General features: G+C 32.6%; 1 long non-coding RNA gene across 1 annotated transcript; it reads left to right on the forward strand.

The window, feature by feature from the left end:
* The first annotated feature begins 15,753 nt into the window (after positions 1-15,753).
* On the forward strand, positions 15,754-17,103 carry LOC131599888 (uncharacterized). The gene is made up of 4 exons (XR_009282945.1): positions 15,754-16,048; positions 16,159-16,249; positions 16,677-16,801; positions 16,881-17,103. It is a non-coding gene; the product is annotated as an uncharacterized LOC131599888 (long non-coding RNA).
* The last annotated feature ends 10,752 nt before the right edge of the window (positions 17,104-27,855 follow it).

Consider the following 27,855-nt stretch of genomic DNA (forward strand, 5'->3'; position numbering starts at 1 on the left):
CCTTGCTGAAGTTGTTCTTGTGCTACTTCGCATGCACACATTCCTCACACACTTCTCTTGGAATGACGATTTATGGTAATCCTGAAACTATATTTATTCTTTTCAACCCTCTGATGTCATTGAAGTTGATATGGCCTAGTCGATAGTTCCATATCCATTCATCTGTGCTAGTTGAAGTTGCAAGGCACTTGTGCTCCATCACATTAAATTTAATCCTGAAGGTTCTATTCTGAGACATGGGAGCCTTCAAGATTAACTTTCCACTTGAGTCAATAACTCTCATCATCTTGTGTTTGATCGACACCTTGTAGTTCTTTTTGACCAAGTGCCCTATGCTTGGCAAATTTCTCTTCATGCCTGGTATGTACAACACATTAGAGATTACTAACATTTTTTCATCTTTACTCATAATTAGAACATCACTAATACCTTTAGTTGCTAGAGTAATTTCATTTGCAAATTTCACCGTGTTCTTCGTAGAGGGATTTATGTTGATAAATCGATATTTCCTTCTAGACATGTGTGATGAGCATCCTGAATCAAAATACCATTAGTGCTTAAATATCTGTTCATCTCTTGTTGTGACCATCAGCATCATCTATTCTTCTTCATTTTTTGTAAACTTTGCATCACTTTCTTGATTCTCTTGTTTTTCTGGACAATCACTAGCATAATAACCATACTTCTAACAATTGAAACATTCAACGTGACTTTTGTCCGGTTTTTGACCACCTTCGCTTCCTCTACCTGCAGCACCACCTATTCGGTTGCTTTGGTATGAGGGCTTTCTCTGATTCGACCAGCTTCCTTCTTGCAGATTTCGACCAGTTGAAATTATTGTAGCCTTCTGTACCTTTGTTATCATTCCAATTTCCTTTTTCCTTTCTTTTCTTGTGTAAACTGAGCCTGCAGAGCCACATCACTCTTCGACTTTCCTGCAACTCTTTCAGTCATTCTTTGTTCATGAGATTCAAGCGTCCCTTGAAGCTTTTCCTATGTCAATATTGACAAATCTTTCGACTCTTCTATGGTTGCCACCACGTGGTCGAACTTTGGAGCCAATGACCTTAAGATTTTTGCCACAACTGATCTTGATGTCAACACTTTTTCACATACCTTGATTTGATTCACCAATTTTATAACCCTTGTGAATAATTCAGTTATGCTTTCACTCTCTTCCATCTGAAGCAATTCATATGTTCTTTTGAGAGTTTGTAACCTCACCTCTTTCACCGTTTCTGCGCCTCCAAAAGACTTTTCGAGAATTTCCTAGTTCTTTCGGTAATTCTATATCACTCATCTTCTTAAAATTATCTGGACCAACACATTGATGAATTATAAAGGTGCTTTATGATTCTTCTTCTTCAATTCTTTGTGTTCATCCTTTTCTTCACCCGATGTGTTTTCTCCAAGTGGTGTTACTCCTTATTTCAAAGGATCCAAAAGATCTTGATAACAGAAAACCACTTTCATCTGCTTACACCAATTCTCATAATATTGGCCCTTCAGAATTGGGAAACTTGCCAGAAAATGCTCATTCGGATGACTCATTGCCATCGTGATTTTCTTCCCACGAATTGCTTAATCAGTGCTTTAAATACCAACCCAAACATTTGAGCAATTCCTTATCGCAACACAATGACAATGAAAGAAGGAAGAAATAGAATTTGGGGAGAAAGGTAAATTAGGGTTTAAAAAAATTAAAAGGAGAAAAAAATATTTTCTGCAGAGTTTCTCTCGGCCCACAAACTGTGAAAAATTATTATTCACTTTGCAACTGCAAAATTTTGTGAATACAAGTGTATCTTAGAATAGGGGTTACTTCCGCTATTTATAGTTTTAGGTTGTTTTCTCCCTAAGCCAAAGTCCAAAATACCTATTTTGGTCTAAGTCAAAATCTTGTATAAAACAACCTGCTTCGACATCTCATACAACTCGACACAAATTAAAGTATTTCGACACACCCTTTTTTTGTCGAGCAACATGCCACTTCGATACAAGGGATTAAAATATCAACATTGTATACGTCTCACACACATTGCAAAACATTCCAGGTATAATCTGTGGGCCCACAACATTCCAATTTCTTAAAAAATAAATATCATTTATTTCCTCGGTTGGGACTTCCAGCCAAGAGAAAATGTAACTTAGAGATCAAGCCTCAAAATCACATTTTGCATTTTTTTTTTCTAGTTGGCATCTTTCTTAATGTTTTTATTTATGTATTCCCTTGGTTAGGACTTCCAACATAAAAAAAATTGTGGCTAAGGGATCAAGCCTCAAAACCGATCTTTCGTATTTTACTTTTTCAATTGGTCTCAAAATTCAAAAATGTCTATCAAATTTCATAAATATATCTCTGGACGCACCTCATGAACACACCATTCATTCGTTTTTTAGCTCCAATTTTATGACTAACTTTATTTAAATGTATTTTTAAAGTGATTCCAAAAATACCTTTTCAGCATCATTACAATGGATACTTTTTAAAACATTCTAATAAAATGAATTCAAAAGAGGGAGTTAATTGAGTAATGCAAATATGTGGTTGTTATGTGTAAGAGATTGCTATGATATAGGAGTTCAATATTTGATTTGTTTTTTTTTTTACACAATGATTCTTAAAAACTCACATTTTAATTCTTAAAAGTTGCTTTTGGAATAGTTGACTCATAACAGAAAGTTTCTATAAGTTTTATTTCAAATGTACTAGTTCTTCATGCTAGGTTTCCATAATTAGCAGTCCTAAGTCCTAACAAATATGGTATTGAGACAGCTGTGACCATTTCCCAGGTAAACTCAATTTCGGTACTTTTTACTTTTGTTCAATCATGCTAAATTCTTAGTTTTCATATCGACGAACAGAGGCTATGTCAAGCTATTAGATTCCAAGCATGGTTTAAATCACGGTCGTAGTTATGCTGCAAATATTTATAGCACGGTTAATCACTATGATTTTGGAAATACATTTTCACAAATGTGTTGATAATGCATATGATGCAATAAAATATTTCTTACAAATTTCTTTATAAATCTTATGGGCTTAAAATTGGGCCTCATAATACTCGAATACAAAGATCTATTTTTATAAGATGGTATGTCAACATCCATATAAACATTGGTTAACGATCATTTAGTATAAAAAATTTAATTAAAAGAATTTAATAGTTCAGAAATTTGATTAGAATTTTTAAGTTAAATTTTTTTTTTAATTCTGAAATGATTTAGAAAATTACTTATTAACTAAACCTATAAAATAAAACTAAGACTAATTAATTTACTAAAATATTATATTACTTTAAAAATTGTGAGTAAGTTACTCCTCAAATAGTTAAAATTGTGAGTACATCTATATGTGAATTATTTTATTCGACTGTAACTAAACTATAACTTTTCAAAAGCAGTATGGATCTCATATAACGGTGACAAACGCACATGTTTGTCTTATTTAAGTTTGTTCTGCAAAAATCTTAAAAAAACGAGACGGAACGAGACAAACATAATTAAATTAAAGATGTGGGTTTCAAAATTTATCTTTGTTCCGCAAATAAATGAGAGCAGATTTTTGCACTTTTTAAGATTAAAAATATTAAATTCTATATAAATATTTGTGTCTACAAAAACTCAAAATAAAAAAGAAAATAAGATACAAAACAGACATATTAGAAGATACGAATCTAACGTCTCACAAAAAAAAATGAAGACAAAACAAAAAAAGTGGAGGCAAAATAAAGATGTTCAGAATGAACCATTTTATCGCCTCTAATTTCATCATAATAAATTGAGCAGAGGTTATACACTTTAGGGATTCAACAAATTAATGTCACTTCTGTTTTATTAAACTCGCTTAATAGGACAAGAACCAATTCAACTTTATAAAATGGAATTAGGATTGATGAATTTAATTTACTAAACACGAGGAGATGATCCCAATGTGAATGGTATCAAAAACGGGTAGCTTGGAAGCGTACGCAACGGGAGCTGTCACAATGCCGTTCGCCGCATGGTTCCATTTTTTTGGTCTAATGGTCTGCACATTTTCTACATTTCAATGCTGTCACAACCTAACCACACACCACATTTCAACGTCATTCATGTAAGCCACGTGGGGTAGGATCTACTAGTCAACTCTAACCTTATTCTACATCTCCATTTTCTTTTTCAGTCTTCCAATGCTGCTTTTTTTTAATCATTATATGTATAATTATGTTACTATTATTACATTGTTTTTTTAACTGTCATTTACTATAATAATTTGAATTTCATAGATAAATATTTGATCTCTAATAGGAGACATGTTTGTAATTAGCATGTCACATCTTAACTTCTAATAATAGAAAAGAAGTTAGACTATATTTTAAAAGATGAGAAATGCTAACAACACTCTCTTTTGAATATTTTCTTTAACATTCATTTTTTTATTGGTTAAAACATGTGTGTGTCTTACCACTTTATGTGAGATCTATTTTTAAAATGAGGGACCCACACATTTTTCAACCAATAAAAAAGTGAGTGTTGAAGAATGTTGAAAAGAGAGTTTTGCTAGCACTCCTCCTTAAAGAATTATCTATGAAGAGAAAGATATCTGTGAATTTTTTAATTATAAAAGATATTTTTGGGTATAGAATGGGTAGGAGGAAATTTGGAATTTTTTTCACCGGTGAGATTTAGACGAGAGGTTTTATCGTAGATCAGTCGGCCTTCAAAATCGATTCAAATAAAATAGTTAAACATGAGAAAACATTTTCTAACAATCAACATATTTTCATATCATTTTTATTTGACATCATTAGTTTTCTAACATCAAAAACAATGAATCTTTTATAGAGTTAAAAGGTTTATGCTAGCAATGTTGTATCTTCTCTATTAATAAATATAATTTTTAAGAAGAATGATTTTGTAATTAAAAAAATATATGTTTTTTATTTATGTATAAATTTTATTATATATAAAGAGATAAATGTAAAACTTCAAAAAAAAATATTAGAAAAAAATATTAGAGCTTAAAATAATAATTTTAAATGATATTTTATATAATGTTAAAATGCATTTATTATTCATTTACCAATTCAAAAAATAATTATTTAAGAAAATTGTCATATACAATATTTTGTAATACCTATTATTTTTATCAAGAAAAGTTGAAAAATTGATCCATCAAGAACTAGACAACTAGTATAATCAAAAAGAAAAAATGTTAGATAGGACACTATGGCTCTACCTCTACTCCAGTCCACGGTTCCATCTCCATCACCTTACCTCATATTAATATCAATTTCATAATATATTTAAAGGCTCTTCATCAATAATTCAACTATAATGTTAAAATGAACTAGAGTTAAACCATCAATCAATTTTAAATAGGTCTACTTCTACGCTATTCTTTATACAAAATTAGAGAAAATATTTAAGCTTGACCCAACGGTGAGATAGTGAAGGAAAAATTGTGCAATAATACGTATATCGTTGACTTTAAAATTTTATAAAATTGTCTATATTTTGCTGAAAAATATGGCTATATATTACCTGCATTTTCTGACCAACGACCAAGAATGTCTGACTAGTTTGGGTGATAATAAATTTTCATTTTCTTCGTTTAGAAAAAATTGTAATTGTAATTAATTTGGATGTGTGTAGGTTGATGAGGTCCCTAAAACTTAATGCTTTGAATTTTATGAAAGTGTGTTATAGTTTGAATTTAGTGTTCACCTCTTAATGACCCTCTCCCAATGTAGAACAACAAAGGATTCGTTTCAAGGTATAGTTGGAGTAATTGTTATGGTGCCATTTTTTCCTGAAAATGAAACTATATACCAAACTATGTTCTAACTAACAATGTTTACAATCATAAAGTATCTAAGCCTTAAAATTCCTTTCACAAATTAAGAGAGACTTTATCCATGATTGCTTTTGAAAAAAAGTTGAATGCAACTCGAAATTAATAGTCCATCACTAAACAATGTCCCCATGCATAGTTAAATTATCCGTTGCGTTGAGAAGCGCATGGTTGATCTCAAGAAAAATATAAGTAAAAAAAAAAATATTCAAGTGTTCGATATTTCCTCAGTCTTTTAAGATTTTTACACACAAATTAAAAAAATGTAATGATGTAGTCATAAAACACTATATTTTTACTAATGTAATCTTATAAATGTATAGGAAGTCATTGAAGAGTTTATTTTCCATAGATTTTAATGAATACTTCTTATCAATTCATGATAATTGTTAACTTTCACTATGAGTAGTTAAGTTATTTTATATTAGGTCTTTTGAGATGAACATAATTGTATTATGTTGGATCATATGATTGTTTAATATAATTTGAAGGTTTTTATGTTATAATAATTATTTAATTGTTCTGGTGTACATCGTTTTTTCCGTGTTGACGAGTGTGCTAATTGATCTAAAGATAAGTAGAGATTACTGACCGTAAGTATACCGATTTGAACTAAGACAATTATTCAACTTTGTAATTAACTAGGAATAGGTAATTATAAGTTATGACTTTTGAATTAACGAACTTAGAAACGCCTGATTTAACTCCGAATTGGCCTAAGGAATTAGGGAATTATTGCGTAAATTTGTGAATTGTACACCATGAAATTGGGTACAGTGGTCTTGTTAATTTGTTGTAATATTAGAGCATAATTATTCTTCATATAATACACTGTTCATCAACAGGTATAACTAGGGGATTCGAATTAAAAATCTAATCGATTTTCATTATTGATTTTACTCCAAAATCAATATTGAAACCCTTCATTAGTTATTTATTTTAAATCACATTATTATTACCTTGTTAAATTTGCAATCCTGATGCAGAAGAACTAATTTATTGCTTCGACGAGACTAGTACACTTGCTAGAATTATCTCACGCTTATCTTAGATCTAGTATTGACAAGCACCTTGCAATGTCATGTCACACCATGAAACAGGTTTTAGGTTGCAAGGCTAAAATATGCGTTAAGATTTAAAAGATCGATATTACAACATGCGTAAATTTACCTAGAACACCATGACATATTTAGTATATGAATATAATTACCACATCTAACCCTAACAATATAAATTTAAGCTACACTTTCACATGATTAGTATAACAACTGGTCTTCTAGAGACGTCAACTTCAGAAACAGGATATGCCCTGTCACCTGAGGAGAATTTTCACCTTTAAAGTTCCTTTCTTATCCTCTGGTTGTAAATAAAAGTGGACCTATTCCTATTATGTACTTCTTAGATCCATTGAAAATTCCCTTTACACTAAACTGGAAAATTTCTATTGTAGGCAAAATTTTGAGCGTCGTGCTGGGCGCACCATTTTCTCGCCAAACATGCCTACCCTGCTCTGACATACTGACGAACCTAATATCTTCTTCACCATGTCTTCAATGTTTCCTTGGCCGCCTTTTCTAGTCCAGTACACCACCATCTCGAACAACGCTATAGCATTACTTTACCATGAAGTACTTGCACCAGGTGTTGCTACCTAGCCCTACATTGCGCCTAGCGCGCATATGGATGAGGCCTAGCGAGCCTTGAACCTTCTATGTTTTCTTTTGCTTGTTTTCTCCATTCTAATTCGTAGTTTTCCCGTTCTTTTCATCTATTTTTGATAAATGTATACAAGAAAAGTCAAAATAAGTGTTTATTTACTTTTCATAGATAAATCGGTGGTATTGTGATGTTTAATTTTAAAATAAGCAGATAAGTATCCACGTGATTAACGTAAATCTTAAACTTATATCAGTTGGCCATCAAAATAACCTCCTAAGAGACACTCTTTCCGACGTGAGAAAACATTGTTTTTTCCTTATCATTATCATTAGCTTCTTTGTTGAAGTAGCAGTCTCTAGTAAAAATACCAAACATTTTACTGCAATAGCATTGCATCTCATTCATATCTGGCTTCTTCTTGACCTTGTTATCAGAGGCACTATTCTTGCTTGCCTCTCCTTGACTATTTGGATTCATTCTAGCACCATCCTCATGCCACTTATTCTTCCATTTTTCTTTTCATTTGTTAGTGTTTAAAGAATCTTTTTATTTTCTTGAAGAACATAGCCTACAATGCTTACTCTGCAACTTTCTCTGAGTTTCTTTGTTTCAACCCCAAATCATGCACCTCAAGAGATTCTTGCAATTCTTCAAGCTTCATTTCAGACAAGTCTTTGGAATCTTCAATGTCCACAACTGTATGACCGAATTTGGAAGTTAAAGATCTTATAACCTTCTTAATTTTTTGCACTCCAGTTGTCTTTTATCCACATGATTTCATTTGATTTACCAACATCACCAATCTCGAGAATAACTATGCAATTACAACACTATCATTCATTTTCAGCTTCTCATATTATATATATCCTCAAAGATTAAAGTTTTTTCCCTTCTTCAATTTCTCATCACCTCCATACAACTTATTGAGTGTGCCTCACACACCCTTAGTCTTTTCTTCCTCAATTATATTCTCAATGACATTTGAATCTACACACTGATAGATCAAGAAGAGATTTTCCCATCCTTTTTGCTCAATTCACGGTGATAAGTATTTTGTGCCTCAGTAGAATTTGTCTCTAATGCCAATAAATCATTATTCATGATTTTAAGCATATCTTGAAAGTTGAATATAACTTTTATTTGTGCACACCATCTATCGTAGTGTTCTCCTTGAAATACTAGTAGATTGATTGAGAATTAATTGGAATTTGTGCCCTTATCTGCCGTGGATGGAAGCTATGAATCAAATTAGGGCTATAGATACCAATTTGTTATGGCAACTTTGTTGTGAATTTAATACAAAGAACAAAGTATAATGCAAGGGAAGAATAAAGAAAAAGAAAGAAGAACACAAGAATTGGTTATAACTGATATTTTACTTTCTCTTAAAACAAGATTACAAGTTTACAAGAATAAAAAATTACCTCTCTCACCCTAAATTAGGAATTGCAGCTTAGCGATGATGAGAGACTAGTATGCTATTTATAATAAAACCTAACATACTAACTAATGGACTTTTGCCACAAGGCCCATTACACAAGTCAACTTAATAAACAAACTAACTTAATAAATTAGGGTTTAAACACTAAAACCTAATTTAACATGCTAACAACCCTAGCATCTTCGACACAAGCATGTGAACAACCTTCGACTTCATGCTTAATCCTGTCAAACCAAGAAGATATCCTTTGGCCATACTAGAGTTCGATCCAATATCTCACAAATCTCCACCTTGGATATAACTCTACAACATCAAGGGAACAACTAGCTTTCTTCATGATGCTTTATCAACTGCATACAGTGGAAAAACTTGTAACTCGGCAATGTCTTGGTGATCATATCAGTAGCATTGTCTTCAGTCGAAACCTTCAGCACTTGGACTTTTCCACGCTCGATTACTCCTCTGACGAAATGCATCCTCACATCAATGTGCTTAGTTTGCTCATGATAGGCTGAATTCTTCGACAGGTGTATTGCACTTTGACTATCACATTTAACAGTGATACCTCGACCTTGAAGTTTCAGCTCCTTTGCAAAACCTTCAAGCCACAATGCTTCTTTCACAACTTCAGTTAGGGCAATATACTCTGCTTCAGTGGTTGATAGAGCAAAAACCTTCTGAAGTGTTGCTTTCCAACTAATTGCAGTGCCAAACATAGTGAAAACATATCCAGAAATAGATTTTTTGGAATCCATACAACTTGCATAATCAGAGTCGACATATCCTTCTATTACTGCTTTACTATCTTCACCCAAGGCTCCACCATAAATTAGGACTCTATTCAGAGACTCATTTATGTACCTTAAAATCCACTTCAATGCTTGCCAGTGAGCCTTTCCAGGGTTCGTCATGTACCTGCTTACAAGACTTACTGCATATGCTATGTCGGGTCTAATACAGACCATATCATACATCAAAGAACTAACTATATTAGCATATGGGATGCTATTCATATAGGCTCTTTCGACATCAGTACTGGGACACTGATCAATACTCAGCTTGAATTGAGGGTTTGTTGGAGTCACAACTGGCTTCGAATTCGACATACCAAACTTTTCGAGAATCTTCCGTAGATATGCCTCTTGAGATAAGCATAACTTCGACTTCTTTCTATCTCTTCGAATGTCAAGTCCAAGAATCTTGGAAGCAGCTCCCAGATCCTTCATATCGAACTCCTTATTGAGTTCAGCCTTCACCCTCGTCACATCTTCAACATTGTTGCTTGCTATGAGAATATCATCCACATAAAGCAACAAAATAACAAATGAATTACCAGGTCAAAATATGAAGTAAACGCAGTGGTCGAACTGACTTCTAATGAAACTTATGCGTGCCATGAACTTGTCGAATCTGCTATTCCACTGTCGAGGAGATTGTTTCAGCCCATACAAATATCTCTTTAACTTGCACACACAATCTTCCTTCCCCTTTTCGACATACCCTTCAGGTTGCCTCATCAGGATCGTTTCATCTTGATCACCATACAAGAACGCAGTCTTCACATCCATCTGTTCCAGTTCAAGATCGAACTGTGCCACCATGGAAAGCAACATTCGAATGGACCTAAGCTTCACAACAGGAGAAAACACATCATCGAAGTCGACACATTCTTTCTGAGTGAAACCCCTTGCAACTAACCTTGCCTTGTATCTTTCCGACGTCACTCCTTCAATTCCTTCCTTAACTTTGAAAATCCATTTACAGCTGACTAACCTTGCCCCAGCAGGTTTCTTGATCAGTTCCCAAGTATGATTATCATGAAGAGATTTCATCTCATCATCCATGGCCTTCAACCATTCAGTCTTATTTTGACTCCTCATAACTTCCTTGTAGTCTCTAGGTTCTTCGTCTAGAACCTCACTTGCAGAGATTAAGGCATAAGCTATAAGATCTGCATATCCAAGTCTCTGAGGTGGCTTGATGGCTCTTCTTGACCTATCTCTTGACAATAGGTAGTCATCGACAGTTTCCTCAATTTCCTCAGCATCTTCTGCTTCTTCTTCGACTTCATCAGAGATATGCAATTCAGCATCAACATGCTCCACCTCAACAGGAATATCTACCTGTTCCAGCTCTTCGTCAGATGTTTCTGCATTTTGACCAACATCAGTTTTCTTAAAAGCCATTTCAGCTTCATTGAAAACTACATCTCGACTGGTGATACACCTCCTGTGACCTGGCTGTAGGCACCATAGCCTATAAGCTTTGACTCCTTCAGGGTATCCCATGAACATGCATTTCAGAGCCCTAGGTTCGACCTTGTCTTGCCTAATGTGAGCATAGGCTACGCAGCCAAATACTCTCAGTTTGTCGAGATCTGGTGGATGTCCCGACCAAACTTCTTCAGGTTTCTTCATATCTAACACTATCGAAGGACATCTGTTTATCAGATATGTTGCTGTCGAAACAGCCTCAGCCCAGAACACCTTCTTTAACCCTGCACTAGTCAACATGCATCTGACTCTCTCCAAAATAGTTCGATTAAACCTTTCAGCCAAACCATTTTGCTATGGAGTACCTGCAGTAGTTCTGTGCCTTGCAATACCAGAGCCCGCACAAAAACTGTCGAATGCCTCATTGCAAAATTCAAGGTCATTATCGGTTCTCAACCTCTTGACCTTCTTGCTAGTCTGATTTTCTACTAGAGTCTTCCAACTTTTGAAATTCTCAAAAGTTTCATTCTTAGTCTTCTGAATGAATACCCATAATTTCTTGGAATAATCATCAACTATGGATAGAAAATACCTTGCTCCTGAATGTGATGGACACCTTGGAAGCCTCCAAAGATCAGCATGGATGTAATCAAGGGATCGATGTGTTCTTTGTTTGCCTTTGTTGAACTTTACTCTGCAAGATTTTCCAAGTACACAGGGTTCACAAAACTTCAGCTTTTCGACTTTGTCTCCACCAAGCAGATTTTGTTTCCCTAATTCGACCAGACCCCTTTCACTGACATGGCCCAATCTCATGTGCCAGATTCCTATCTTCGACAAAGGTTTCGTGGATGCAACATTTGTCGAACCACTTACAACTTCAGCCCCAAGGATATACAAGCCTTGTTTCTTCACGCCTCTCAAGACTTCCTTCGAACCCTTCATGACTCTTAGGATACTTTTCTCTCCTTGGAAAACATATCCTTTCTTGTCAAATTCACCAAGAGAAAGTAGATTTCTCTTCAAATCAGGAACATACCTGACTTCAGTCAACAACCTTATTGACTCATCATGGAGCTTGAATCTCACAGATCCAACACCTACAATCTTGCAAGCTTTGTTATTTCCCAGCAGTACTGATCCACCATCTTGATCACATAATTCCTCGAACAAGTCTTTGTTTGGAGTCATGTTCCAAGTGCAACCTGAATCCATAATCCACTCCTTCCTAGAGTCACTGCTTAAAACCACAAGAACATCAGATGATTCGAAATCATCTTGAACAATGGCAGCGTTGCCATTATCCTTACCTCCATGATCTTTCAGGCGTTAAGGGCACACCTTTCTTGTGTGACCCTCCTTCTTACAATGATAGCATCGAATGCCAGATGCTTCGCCACTGTAAGACTTCGACTGGCTTTTGCTCTTCTTCTTGTCAAACTTACCATCCTTTCGTAAGAGTTTTCCTTTAACGGCCAAACCTTCGCCAACAGTCGAAGGTTTATGCTCCTTTCGTTCGTTCAGGTCCTTTGAATATAGGGCTGATTGAACTTCTTCAAAGGTCAGGGATTCCCTTCCATACAAGAGAGTTTCTTTGAAGTGAGCATGTGATTGAGGCAAAGAACACAATAGTAACAGCGCTTGATCTTCATCATCCATCTTCACATCAATATTTTCAAGATCAAGAATCAGCTTGTTGAACATATCCAACTGCTCAGCCAACACTTTGTCTTCAATCATCTTGAATGAATACAAAGCTTGCTTCAGGTAGAGTCGATTTATCAGCGATTTGGTCATGTACAAACTTTCAAGTTTCACCCATAACCCTGATGCCATCGTCTCCTTTTATACCTGCCGGAGAACCTTATCACCAAGGCTCAATAAAATTGCGCTGTGTGCTTTCTCGATCATATTCGTCTTCTCCGCTGTCGTCAATTCTGCATTTATGGCTGCCTCTCCCTTCAACGCTTTCAAACAACTCTGCTGAACCAGTAGGGCTTTCATCTTCAAGCGCCACGGAACGAAATAATTGACTCCGATGAACTTTTCAATCTCATACTTTGTTGAAGGCATCTTCTCCACGCTCACCGCACCAATTTGTTGTGAATTTAATACCAAGAACAAAGTATAATGCAAGGGAAGAATAAAGAACAGGGAAGAAGAAGAACGCAAGAATTGGTTATAACTGATATTCTGTTACTTTCTCTTAAAACAAGATTACAAGTTTACAAGAATAACAAATAACCTCTCTCACCCTAAATTAGGATTTGCAGCTTAGCAATGATGAGAGACTAGTATGCTATTTATAATAAAACCTAACATACTAACTAATGGGCTTTTGCCACAAGGCCCATTACACAAGTCAACTTAATAAACAAGCTAACTTAACAAATTAGGGTTTAAACACTAAAACCTAATTTAACATGCTAACAACCCTAGCATCTTCGACACAAGCATGTGAACAACCTTCGACTTCATGCTTAATCCTGTCGAACCAAGAAGCTACCCTTCGGCCATACTAGAGTTCGATCCAATATCTCACAAACTTAATTTTGAAGTTATTTCACAAAATGAGGAATTAAAAAGAGATCAGAGCAAATTTGAAAGAGGAGTATGTTTATTGAATGAATAACAATACTTATTCAAGAAAAGGAGGTATTTGTACAACTAGAGAAGATATAACAAATTTAACTAATCATAACAACTAAGTTGTGATATATTTTTTTGTGTTGCAAGTCGCACTTACAACATTTTCAAACTGTTACTAACACCAATGTAAAGAAAACTAAATTATGCATGTAATAAATATAACCAGGATATCTATAAGCTTTGAAAAGAGAAATGATGTATTATGAAGATAACACATATCTTCTCGATGTCTCTTGATATAGATCTTGAGACACTTTTGGTTAGGTGTGATTTTAACATCAACCAAAGAGGAATGCAAGATCTACCATAAAAAAAACCAAATATGTGTTCTCAGTTGTCATAAACTTGTACAAGTGAGTTTATCAGAATCAAAATCGTTTAAGATTCAAGTAAATGATTCATCGAAGAATAATTCAAGAAATTAGTAAAATCAAACCGAAGGTATTTTAGAGAAAAATGAAGTACTCCTATATAGAGCTGTCAAATGGGTCGGACTGACCCAGCCCGCTTCAGCCCGGTGGGCCAATATGTTTAAAAGGGCTGGCTCGGTCTGATTGCTTGATAGGCAACATGACCCATATTTCAAAGGCCCGTGCGGTCCAATGGCCCGGGCCCAACCCGTATTTTAATATTATATTATTTATTTAATCTTCATTAAGTTAGTTTTTAATACACCATACCTAACTAAGTTATACATATTTACGGCATTGCCACTGTGTCGCTTCTTAAGTCAGGTCAAAGGAGAACCGACTTAACAACATCTACTAGTGGTAGATCGTCATCATAAACGTATATAAGTGATGTTTAAACACACACACACACACACACATATATATATATATATATATATATATATATATATATATATATATATATATATATATATCACAAAATCATCCATGTAAAAGTACAAAATAACTTAATATTATCACCAATACTTATCAAACTTTCTTTTCCCTCACAACCATTTCCTTGATCACATCATCTTGAAAATATATTTTCGTCCTCTTTAACTTTTTTTTATCACTTGAAAACACATTTATGCAATCATATTTTATCTCAATCTTTTTTCCCCAAAATTTACCAAAATATTTTTTTAATGGGTCAGCCTGAAACCCGTTGTGTCCAGCCCATGAAAAACATAGGTCCGATGGGCTGGCCCAAAAAAACAGAGTCTTATTTTTTTAAGGTATTTTGCAGTCCGACCCGCGCTAAATTGTTGGGATTATGGAACGGCCCGATGAATCAAGCCCATTTTAACAGGTCTACTCCTAAGTCAAACTATGAAGAAGTAGCATAATAGTCAACTTAGACAGAGAAAAATTGATTTATTCAAAATATACTACTACCTCTGTTCCTTTATATAAGAGACAATTCACTTTTTTTGGTTCATTGAATAATCAATGTATCTAATATATATATATATATATATATATATATATATATATATATATATATATATATATATTAGATACATTAATTATTCGATAAATCTAAAAAAATGAATTGTCTTTTATATAAAAGAATAGAAGTAGTATTAATTTATCTATCATATAAGAAAATTTGATGTTCTTGAAATGACCTAACTGCCCTGCTGCTCAACCATGACTCCACTTGGATGCCTTCCTCATTCTTCTTTGCTTTTCTTTTATTTCTCACATGTTTTATCTCATTCACTGCAAAACTGGTGGTTGGAAAAATTAAATAATATTATATATTAATTAACTTTCTGATAGAAACACTTCATTTCTCTCTTCCTCTTCCTTTTTCTCTCTCATTCTCTTTCCTAAATTTTCAACTTTTTCTCTTTCTCTCATTTTTTTCTTAGGTCCTCTCTCTCTCCCTTCATTTTTTTCAATTATGTTCTCAGCTATTTCATCAATTTTTTGTTTAAATTTACTCATCTTTATTTAACAATATTCCATTACATATTTTTTTTCCAGGTCTTACTCCATTGTTTAGAAGCTTATTTTGTTCTACTTCAGGTATGGTTTTATGGTTATTTTATTTTGTTAATGATGGTCAAAGTTCTTCAAGTTATGTTTTAAGTATAAATTTCATGATTTGTACTATTTTATCCATCTCTGCTTAGATCTACGAAACTTTGGCGGCGGCTATGGCGTTTCCGGCGATTTTACGGTAATAGGCGTTTTCACAATGGTAGATCTGTTGCAGCGACAACATGTTTCCGACGACGAGCATGGTGGTGGTTGGATTCGAAATGCTTTATGTGTGATTTCTTCAGTTTAGGTTTTGCTATTAACTTATTCTCCTTAAACCCTAAGTTTAGATTTATTTAATGATTTTTTGTATAAGAAAACAACGTTAATAACATATTCTCTTTTATTTGATCTTTTTAGGTTTTCAACTTTGGAGAACCAACATTTACTTTTAAGCATTTGACTTTCAATATTACAGACAATGGTGAAAGTGATGATTGTTGATGAAATGGTTGTTGTGTTTTCTTCTCATTATCTGTAACATTGATACAAACCCTAAAAATCAACAATGTTCATATTTCTTTATTTATTTTCCAATCTCATATATTTTTTTTTGTATTGATTTGCATTTATTACTCAAAAACTCATCTAGATTGTTCAGATTCTTACTGATCTCTTTCTATTCAAGGGAAACTAGTGAAAAAGATTGTTTTTTATTTAGTTGGAGCTAAATTTCTTGAGAATGTGAAATTTATACTTTGTTGGTAAGAAAGTTGATAAATAAGTGTTGCTCCCAAATTAAATACTATGTGATAATATGAAGAAATCTTTTAATTTATAATTATTTTTTATTTTTTATTGCATTTGAAGATGCTTTGTTATGTTAACCATAAATTTTTTGAGTTATCATAAACTGATAAAAGCTTCAATTTTAACAGAGACAAAATGAAAGCAGAGAAAGTCTAAGTAAATTTCACTATGGAGCTTCAATTTTAACAGAGATAAAAAGAAAGCAGAGAAAGTCTAAGTAGATTGCACTATGGAGTTAGAAGTGGATGTTGGGGTGAGTAAAACAAGTTCTTTTTTATTTGATTTGATGGTTTGATTTCTTGAAATGTTTTATGTGATTTCGGTAAGTTCAGGTGTTGCGACGACTATAGCGTTTCCGGCGGCTTCTATGGCGTTTCGACTCTCTTACCACAGTTTGCGGTTTCGCGGTGGAAGATATCTTGCGGCGCCAAGTATGATGGTAGCTTTGTTTGAAATGTTATATAATAATGTATTTTGGAATTTCTATTATGATTTGTATCAAATTATGGTATTTCTAAACAAATATTTGATTTTATATGGCATATAGTTTCATTTTTTGCATAGATGTTTATGGAATTTCTATTATGATTTGTATCAAATTACGGTATTTCTAAACAAATATTCTATTATGATTTTATATAATAATGTTTGATTTTAATTTTTTGGGTTTTTAGTTTTATTTTATTTTATTTTTTTGTGTTTGGTGTGATTTTTTGGGTTTTTTTTTATGAAGTTGTTGTGTGATTTTGAATGAAAATATTCTATTTTTTTTATTTGTTATTACAGATCCAAATAAGAATAAGAAAAATGAGAAATGAGGAAAAATCTTAAAAGATAGTAAGTGAGAATTTAAAGACGACCAATAAAAAGGAATGGTTTTGGAGTAATAATGTCCTTTGATGTAAGAGATATGAGGGCTAATGATGGTCTTAAGAGATATGAGGAGTAATAATGGTCTTTGATAGTAATAATGGTCTTTGATGGAGAACTGGATTGTGGAATGACAAAAAGACACGTGGAATAAAGAAAGAGAAAAGAAAAGAAAATTAATTATGAAAAATTGATATCCTATAATAAAGCTAATAGTTGTCTAGCATCAACAAAATACAAAATTTATTTTTTATTTTATTTTATCAGTTGTTGGAAATATAATTATACATATTATTTATTAAACTACCATTATAAATACTATTTGTTACTTATTAAAACATAATAATTTTTTTAAGTTTTAAATTTATGTTTTTATTATTTTAAATCATTTATACTATACAATAATTATTATAATATTGATAAATTTTATTATTCTTTATGAAATTATAGTTATCTTTCTCTTTTATTGCCATTCAATAATTATAATATCTCTCTCATTATTACCATTCTTTTTGAAAATATTGTAAAAAAATAGTAAGATAGTTCTATTTTGAATACAAAATCAAATCAAATTCTCTCATAATAACTCTTCAACATTTTTTATATGATAAATTTAAAAATTGGTATGTATAAACGAATTACATGAACTTCAATATATTGATATAAAATTATAGATTCTTTATAGTAAAATTAATTTTTTTCTATAAATATATAGTAAAACGGTAAACTTCAATTAATGGAATTAACATATAGTTAATTTGTAATATTATAGTAATTATTTGATATTAATACATTAAAGTCTATTTATTATGAAATAATTTATGAAAAAAATTGTAAATATGCTTTATTATAAATAAATTTTACGTGATATTGTTATATTGATACTTAACTTTTTTTTTCTTCTTTTGTTAGATTAAATTATGGGAATAAAACAATGTATTGCATATTAAAATGTTTTTTTTTAATTATGAGAATATATTTTAACTAAGTTTAATATAAACCTCACATGTTTTTTCTATACTAAGTTTTAAAGAAAAAAATAATATATAAAATAATTGTACAAATATTAAGTGTGATTTCATAATTCTATATGAACCAAAATATTAAGTGTGATTAGACAAATATATTAAGTGTTATTTATCTTCCCAATACAACTTTCTCTAACCCCATACTCAACCTTTCCAATCAAAATATTTTAATTAATTAAATTCAAATATTTTTACTACTTTACCTTATACAACTTATGAGGAGAATAATTAATGATTGTTTTTTAATTTTTTATCATTCACTATCATAATAGTCATTTAATAAGTCTGGTAATAAGTGATTTTAAGACCAATAATTTTTGTGACAGAATAAACTTAGCCAAAATTCTTATTTAAGCAAATGGTTTTATAATAGATTATTTTTAATAAATATTTTTTACAATTTTGAATTTTAAAAATAAAATAATATATAAGAAAATTTATGCTTCTAAAATGAAATTAATAATATTTTTTTAAGTTAGATTTAGTGTATAAAATATGATGAAAAAATAAGATTAAGTTTTACTAAACCTTTTGTACCGGGAACATGAAGTTATTAATAAAAATATAAAATATTGATTATTAACGGGACATAAAACTATTGTTCAAAATATTGATTATTAATTGTTTTTTTTCAGGGCCTCGGCCCTCCTTTTAACCAAAAAAAAATTGATTATTAACGGGACATGAAGTTACTGATCAAAATATTTTTTAAGGTACGCGGGGACATGAAGTTATTGATCAAACTAATATTTGTACACGGGAACATGAAGTTTTTTTTATCAAAATATTGATTATTAACGGGACATGAAGTTACTGGTCAATTTTTTTTATTAATTACACATTCAATTATTATTTTTTTCACATGTAACTAGATATTTTTTTATTAAAAATATACATCTGAACCAAATGTGTGTCCCGTACCAGAACCCGTGCGAACGCACGTATTTGTTACTAGTTTTTATAAAAGATAAACCCAATAATCCCTTCTCTTCAATTCAAATATAAAGATTTAGATATTTCTTTTAATAAAAAAATAATTCGAGTGCGCTAGTAGTGGGGTTAATAGGACTAGGGCTCTGTTTGGTAAGACGTGTTTTCGAGCTTATAGCTTATGTCTTATGTCTTATAAGCTCATATAATAATTTAGACCCGTTTGGTAATGGTCTTTTCATCACGAGCTTATAGCTTATTTTACTAGCTTATAACTTATTTTCCAGACGCTATTTCAAATAGCGTTTTAGCTTATGTCTTATAGCTTATTACTTTTTCTTCCTTTTTTATCCTTATTATTTCAATTAAAATCCATTTTAACCCTTATAATTTATTTTAATTTAAAATAAAATAATTATATATTAAATATCTTTTATGTCATTTTACATTTATAAGTTATTGAACCGCTAATTTTACCAAACACTTCAATGAACTTATAAGCTATCAGTCTCAACCATCCGCTATAAGCTATAAGTCATCTGTCATCAGCCATCAGTCATAAGCTATAAGCTATCAGCTAACTTATCAGTCAACCGCTATTTTTACCAAACAGACCCTAGGAGTATTTTCTTTAATTGATTTAGCTTTTAAGCCATCTCACAATATTCATGCACACGTACAAATTAGTCAACATTCAACCGACGTTAATTTCCTTGATTTGATGGGGTTATGTCCATTACTTTAATTCACCCTTTTATTCTAGTTGAGATTGAGGGGTAGAATGGGAGGAGCTATAAATGCAAAGTTGTTTTTGTTTCAAAGAAGGACTCTTCATAGTCAAGGTAAAGAAAAGAAGCTCAAGTGGGTTTCCTTTTCTTTGTTTGGAAAAAACATCATGAGTGCCTTTTGTCTCAAACTTGAACCATATGTTGTTCAAAAGAAGTATTAAAGGCCATTTGAAAGAGACCAATATTAAGAAAGAGCGTCTCTAGAAATTGAAATTTCTTACGAGCATGCATGGAACGAAGAAAAGGTGTCATGTATGAAGACTATATGCTATTAAACAAATATATATACTCTCATAATTTTCCTCTTTCTAATTAACTTTACTTTCGCAAGGTTGGAGGGATTGACCGGTTTATTGTGTCTTTGGTTTTCATTTTGAAAGAGAAAAAAATAATAATTTTAAAGACTTAGAATTAATTTTAATAGTTTTTTTATAAATAGAACTGATTATGTCTGTAAAAATAATTATATTTAAAGATAAATTTAGTACATTTAAATGGGATTCTTACAATAAATTTATGATTTTTATTTTACATAAATATATCTAAATATAAATGAATTTATTATTTTAGGGAGTTCAATATTTACATATCTCATCTTTGACTATAGTAATATTTTAAAAAATACAAAAATAATATATAATAGTTATAATAGTTTGTATATAAATATTTATTATTAAATAATATATACTACAAAATAGGTCAATAAGTCTATCATTGACTATACCTACCACAAGATAAGCATGCTAAATAGACAAATAGATTAAATAAAATAAAAATATATATTATATAGTATTTTTATTATTATTTGTGTAACATGTGCATACCATACCAAAATAATTTCAATTTTCTTTTTTTTTATCTTTTAGTGGACGTCGTATTCCTTTTATAAATTTAAATTTGGCCTATTTAAATAAATAATAATTAATATTGTTTGAGTTTGATAGTGTAATTTTTTGTCAAGAAATATATTATTTAGAGAAATTTTAAATGATTTTTATTTTTATTATATTGTTAGGATAAAAATTTTACATAATTTCCAAAATAAAATGATTTCATAAAATCTTTTTTATCAAAGCTACACTAATGATTTCATATACTACTTAATAATTTAAAATATGAAAAAAAATTCATTACACAATGTGAATCTCAAATGGATCATTTTTTTATTAGATTTTAGCAAATACGCCCTTATAAAATTATAATGTGATTCTCATAAGTTTTCACAATTTTCCAATTGGTTCGTAAAATTTTGAAAAATTAGCCCCTATTTTTAAATTTTGATATTGATTCATTAACTTATTGAAACTTCATAAATACAGATTTACAAAGTCTAAAAATGAATAAATTTGTTCAAGACCTTTTGCCAACTTGTTCAAGACTTTTTGCCAACTATGAGCAATTTGATGATAAAAAATCTAGTCTCTGCTTTTCATTAGACGTCTTGTGAAACATATAAGGATTGCTAAATCTAATAAATGCTTATGCTTTTCAAACTTATAAAAGAAGGATTTAATGGAGATGTACTAAAACAAGTTTTACACTAATATATCAATCTTTATTATGTCATATAATTAATTAAAAGTTTTCAACTTGATTTAATGTAATACATAGTGGTTATTGGTTAATAATGTAAAAAAAAATTGATTCTTTTATTCATAAAAAATAAAAGTAATCGATAATAAATTGTGCTGCTAATTTTGTTTTATAATAAACTCAATTTTTTTAAAAATTGTATTCATACATCTAAGAAACACTGTATTGTTATGCATATATTTTCTAGATTATTTATAATAAAAAAATTAACTATGCCTATGATGTTAAGAAGTCAAAAGTATCCGATACAAATAATTTAAATTAAATTTTGATAGTGTTAAATATATTTTTATTTCCTATGAAAATTGATGTTTAATTAGTTCAAATAAAAGTAAAATATGGATTGTTTCATTAATTCAGTTTTGTTGGTAATTGCAAAGATATTTAATTGCGAATGAGCAAATTCAGAAGATGGACTGATCTTCTGATGGTTACTCAGAAGATAGTATTGACCAGAAGATGCTGTCTGGGTCCCATTAGCTTAGCTGTTTAGTAGTAAGGGTACTTTAGTATTTTGTAGTACTATTTGTACCTTAGACTTGTTCACTAAGTTTACTGTTTTAGGGCTTATGTGGCAAGATTTTCTTTTATTATAAATAGCCTTGTAATAGCTATCATTAAAGTAGAATATATACAACATTTTATTCTCTCATCTCTTTTGTGCCGTTACTCTATTATTCTCTTTGTCACCATCTTTATTCTTTGTGCACCAACAATTGGTATCTAGAGCTCCGGTTCCAAACACAGGGAAACACGAGTGAACGTGAGTTTGTGTGACTGTGTGATTGATTTTGTTTCTGGGAAACAAAGTTGTGTTGAATCACATTTTTTCTTGATTGTTTGTGGGTTGGGAAACACTGTGTGAGTGTGAGTGAAATCTGTTTTTGTCTGCACAAGTTTAAAGATGAGTGGAAGCAACTTGAATACCAAACTTCCAGTTCTTGATGGTAAAAACTGGAATAGATGGATGATTCAAATGCGTGTATTATTTGGTGCTCAAGATGTTCTAGATCTTGTCACTGGAGGATATATTCCGGTTGCAGCGGATGCAACGGAAGAACAAAGAGAAGCGCAGAGAGAGACGAAGAAGAGAGACCAAAAGGCGTTGTTCTTCATCCATCAGTGTGTGGATGTGAATGTGTTTGAGAAGATTGCTGATTCTATGACGTCAAAGGAGGCGTGGGATATACTGGTCAGGTGTTACGGTGGTGACGTATCAGTAAAGAAGGTGAAGCTTCAATCCCTGAGAAAGCAATATGAAAATCTCAACATGAAGAACAATGAGAAAGTCTCTGAGTATATCTCTAGAGTGATTGTGATCACTAATGAGATGAAGGCTTGTGGAGAAACTCTTTCTGAACAAGTAATCATAGAGAAGATATTGAGGTCACTTACTCCTCAATTTGATTATATTGTTGTATCCATTGAACATTCTAAAGATCTGGAAACCATGAGAATAGAAGAGTTGCAAAGCAGTTTAGAAGCACAAGAGTTGCGTCTGACTGAGAGAACTTCTGAGAGAGAAGTTGAGCAAGCTCTGAAGGCTTCTTTTGTCAAGAAGGACCAGAAGCATAGACGTGGTGATAGATTCCAGAAGGAAGCCTCAACTTCTGATGATAAGAGATATCAGAAGGGAAAGGATAAGAAGAAAGTTCAATGCTACTGTTGCAAACAGTTTGGCCATTTTGCTAGAGACTGTTTGGCAAACAAAGGAAGGAGATCAGAAGAAGCAAATATAGCCAGAGGAGGATCAGATGATGAACCTGTGCTATTGATGGCTTCAGAGTCGGACAAAAGATGTTCGTCAGAATGGTGGTATATGGACACTGGGTGTTCAAATCACTTGACTGGAAACAAACAATGGCTGATAGACTTTGACTCTGAAAGGAGGACAAAGATCAGATGTGCTGATGATAAGTACCTATATGCAGAAGGTATGGGAAATGTCAAAGTCAAAGTGAAGAATGGAAAGACTGTTCTGATCAAAGACGTTTGGTATGTTCCTGGAATCAGAAGCAATCTGATGAGTGTGGGTCAGCTCATTGAGAAAGGTTTCTCAGTTGTTATGAAGAATAACCTCTTGAAGTTGTATGATTCCAATCAGAAGTTGATTATGCAATCTGAACAGGGAAGCAACAGAACATTCAAGGTGAATGTAGAAACAGCTGAAATAGAGTGTCTGAGTGCTGAAGGCTCAGAAGGTGATAGTAAGCTGTGGCACAAGAGGTTGGGGCACTTGAACTATAGAAGTCTGGGGCATCTAAGTTCTAAGAAGCTCGTACGTGGCATTCCTAAGATTGTAAAGCCTGAGAAGTCATGTGAGGTATGCATGAAAGGCAAACAACCCAGATTGCCATTCGTATCAGAAGTTGCTCCAAGAGCAAAGCATGCTCTGGGAGTAGTGCACTCTGATGTGTGTGGACCATTTCCAGAACCTTCACTTGGAGGAAATAGGTATTTTGTGTCTTTTGTGGATGAGTTCACAAGAATGACGTGGGTAACTCTCATTAAGTTTAAGAATGAGGTGTTTACAGAATTCCAGAAGTTCAAGGTGAAGGCTGAGAAGCAGAGTGGTCAGAAGATAAAGATTCTCAGAACGGATGGTGGAGGCGAGTATAACTCTACAGAATTCCAGAAGTTCTGTGATGATAATGGAATTGAGCATGAAGTTACTGCTCCTTATACTCCTCAACACAATGGTCTTGCTGAACGTAGAAACCGTACTTTGCTTGATATGACGAGAAGTATGCTTAAAGAGAAGAAGCTTCCTCATAATCTATGGGGAGAAGCTGTTGCTACTGCAGCATATGTGCTCAACAGGTGTCCAACAAAGAGGCTGAAGGAAATTGTTCCTTTAGAGAAGTGGACTAAAGAGAAACAGAGTGTTAGTCATCTGAAGGTTTTTGGTTCTGTGTGTTACAAACACGTTCCAGAAGCAAGAAGGAAGAAGCTGAATGATAGAAGCAAAGTGATGTTATTGGTGGGGTACCACAGTACAGGTGCATACAAGCTCTATTGTCCAGAAACTAACAAAGTTGAAGTCAGCAGAGATGTCATTGTGAAGGAATCAGAAGTTTGGGATTGGAGAGAGTCTCAACCAACTTCTGATGTAGAGATAACTTTTGAAGAAAAGTTGGAGTCAGAAGATGAAGAATCTTCTGAAGACGAGTCAGAAGATGAAGCATCTTCTGAAGATGAGTCAGATGGAGAATCTGATTCTGATCCAGATTCTGATGATGATCCAGATTCTGGTGGTAGTCATGATTCTGGAAGGGAAAACTCTCAAGACATAGGGTCTGGAGGACAAGCTTCTGGAGATGATCATGGAGGTGGTGACTCAGGAGTAGCTGACTCTGAAGTAGCTCAGCGACCACAAAGAGTCAGAACTATACCAAGAAGGTTTGCAGATTTTGACATGTTGCAAGACACAGAAGTTGACTCAGAAGGAGAGGTCATTCAGTGTGCTATGTTAGTAGATTCTGAACCAGTGAGTATAGAAGAAGCGCTCAAGAAGAAGGTCTGGCTGAATGCCATGAAAGAAGAACTTGAGGCTATAGAAAGAAACAAAACTTGGAAGCTGACAGAACTTCCAAAGAAGAAGAAAGCCATCAGCGTCAGATGGGTTTTCAAAGTAAAGCTGAAGCCAGATGGATCAGTTGGTAAACACAAAGCAAGGCTAGTGGCTAGAGGTTTTCTTCAGAAACCTGGACTAGATTACTTTGAGGTGTTTGCTCCTGTAGCTAGACATGAAACAATCAGACTGGTGATTGCGTTAGCTGCGAACAGAGGTTGGTCCTTGATGCATCTGGATGTAAAGTCTGCATTTCTGAACGGTCCATTACAAGAGGAGGTATACGTGTCACAACCCCCTGGCTTTGTGAAAAAGAATAAGGAAGGGATGGTGTACAAATTACACAAAGCTCTGTATGGATTGAAGCAAGCACCCAGAGCTTGGAATTTGAAGATTGATTCATTTTTCAAGAAGCAAGGGTTTCAGAAGTGTGAGATGGAATATGGAGTTTATGTGCAACATTCTGGAAGCAATATGATTCTGCTGTGTCTGTATGTTGATGACATATTGCTTACAGGGAGTTGTCCAGAAGATCTGATGAAGTTCAAGAAGGTGCTGATGAATGAGTTTGAGATTACAGACCTTGGGAAAATGTCATATTTTCTAGGGATGGAGATTCTGTACTCAGAAGATGGTATCATTCTGCATCAGTTGAAGTATGAGTTAGAACTTCTGAAGAAATTCAAGTTGGAGAATTGCAAAGCTGCTGTTACACCGTCAGAAGTGAATCAGAAGTTGGACTCTGATTCTGAAGGTGAAGATGTTGATGCTACGGTATTCAAACAGCTGGTTGGTTCTCTAAGGTATTTGTGTAATACCAGGCCTGATATATGCTATGCAGTTGGATTGGTTAGTAGGTTCATGAGTAAACCTAAGTGGTCCCATTACCAAGCTGCTGTCAGAGTCTTGAGATATGTCAAGGGAACTCTGAAGTTTGGCATATTGTTTCCTTCTGGGAGAAAGGAAGAATCAGAGTTATTGAGTTATTCTGATTCTGATTGGTGTGGAGACAGAGTTGATAGAAGGAGTACTTCTGGATATTTGTTCATGTTTCTGGGAGGCCCTATCTCTTGGAGTTCCAAGAAGCAACCTGTTGTTGCTCTATCAACCTGTGAAGCTGAGTACATCGCAGGCGCTGTAGCTGCATGTCAAGCTGTGTGGCTTCTGAATCTATTAGAAGATCTGAAGATTAGAGCGAAGAAGCCTTTGAAGCTGATGATTGATAACAAGTCTGCAATCAATCTTGCCAAGAATCCGGTGTTACACGGAAGAAGCAAGCATATTGAGACTAAGTATCATTTCTTGAGAAGCCAAGTCCAGAATGGAACATTAGAAGTTGTGCACTGTAGCACTCAGAAGCAAGTGGCAGATGTTCTGACAAAGGCGATCAAGACGGATCAATTTCTGCTCTTGAGGGATGGAATTGGCGTTGTCAGTTTTGATTGAAGAATATGAATTAAGGGATGGTATTGAAGAGTAATTCAATATTCAGAAGATGGACTGATCTTCTGATGGTTACTCAGAAGATAGTATTGACCAGAAGATGCTGTCTGGGTCCCATTAGCTTAGCTGTTTAGTAGTAAGGGTACTTTAGTATTTTGTAGTACTGTTTGTACCTTAGACTTATTCACTAAGTTTACTGTTTTAGGGCTTATGTGGCAAGATTTTCTTTTCTTATAAATAGCCTTGTAATAGCTATCATTAAAGTAGAATATATACAACATTTTATTCTCTCATCTCTTTTGCGCCGTTATTCTATTATTCTCTTTGTCACCATCTTTATTCTTTGTGCACCAACAGGTTAATAATGTAAAAAAAAATTGATTCTTTTATTCATAAAAAATAAAAGTAATCGATAATAAATTGTGCTGCTAATTTTGTTTTATAATAAACTCAATTTTTTTAAAAATTGTATTCATACATCTAAGAAACACTGTATTGTTATGCATATATTTTCTAGATTATTTATAATAAAAAAATTAACTATGCCTATGATGTTAAGAAGTCAAAAGTATCCGATACAAATAATTTAAATTAAATTTTGATAGTGTTAAATATATTTTTATTTCCTATGAAAATTGATGTTTAATTAGTTCAAATAAAAGTAAAATATGGATTGTTTCATTAATTCAGTTTTGTTGGTAATTGCAAAGATATTTAATTGCGAATGAGCAAATTCAAATTTACGACATAAATTTAATAACATAAAAAAAAAGTAAAATACAAACTAAAATTATGTGTTTCATTACTGGTCATATTTTAAAAAAAAGGCAATAGTTATGCATACAAAATCGTTTCACTTAGTCTTCAAAATAATAATAGTGAAATTCTATTTCTTCTAATGTTTAGGTCATTCTGAATATCGTCTTGCTGATATTTTTTTTAGTTTTTCAAATGTTTGATCTATTATTTTATTTTGCACATTTCTTACTCTCCCTATTGTTTTATTTCATTGAGTTTTTCTGGTAAAGTTTTTAATAAAGTTAATATTGTAAGTATATGTTTTTAACTATCTACTTTGGATTTC

Source organism: Vicia villosa, linkage group LG4 (genome assembly GCF_029867415.1).
Source record: "Vicia villosa cultivar HV-30 ecotype Madison, WI linkage group LG4, Vvil1.0, whole genome shotgun sequence".
Classification (NCBI taxonomy): Eukaryota; Viridiplantae; Streptophyta; class Magnoliopsida; order Fabales; family Fabaceae; genus Vicia; species Vicia villosa.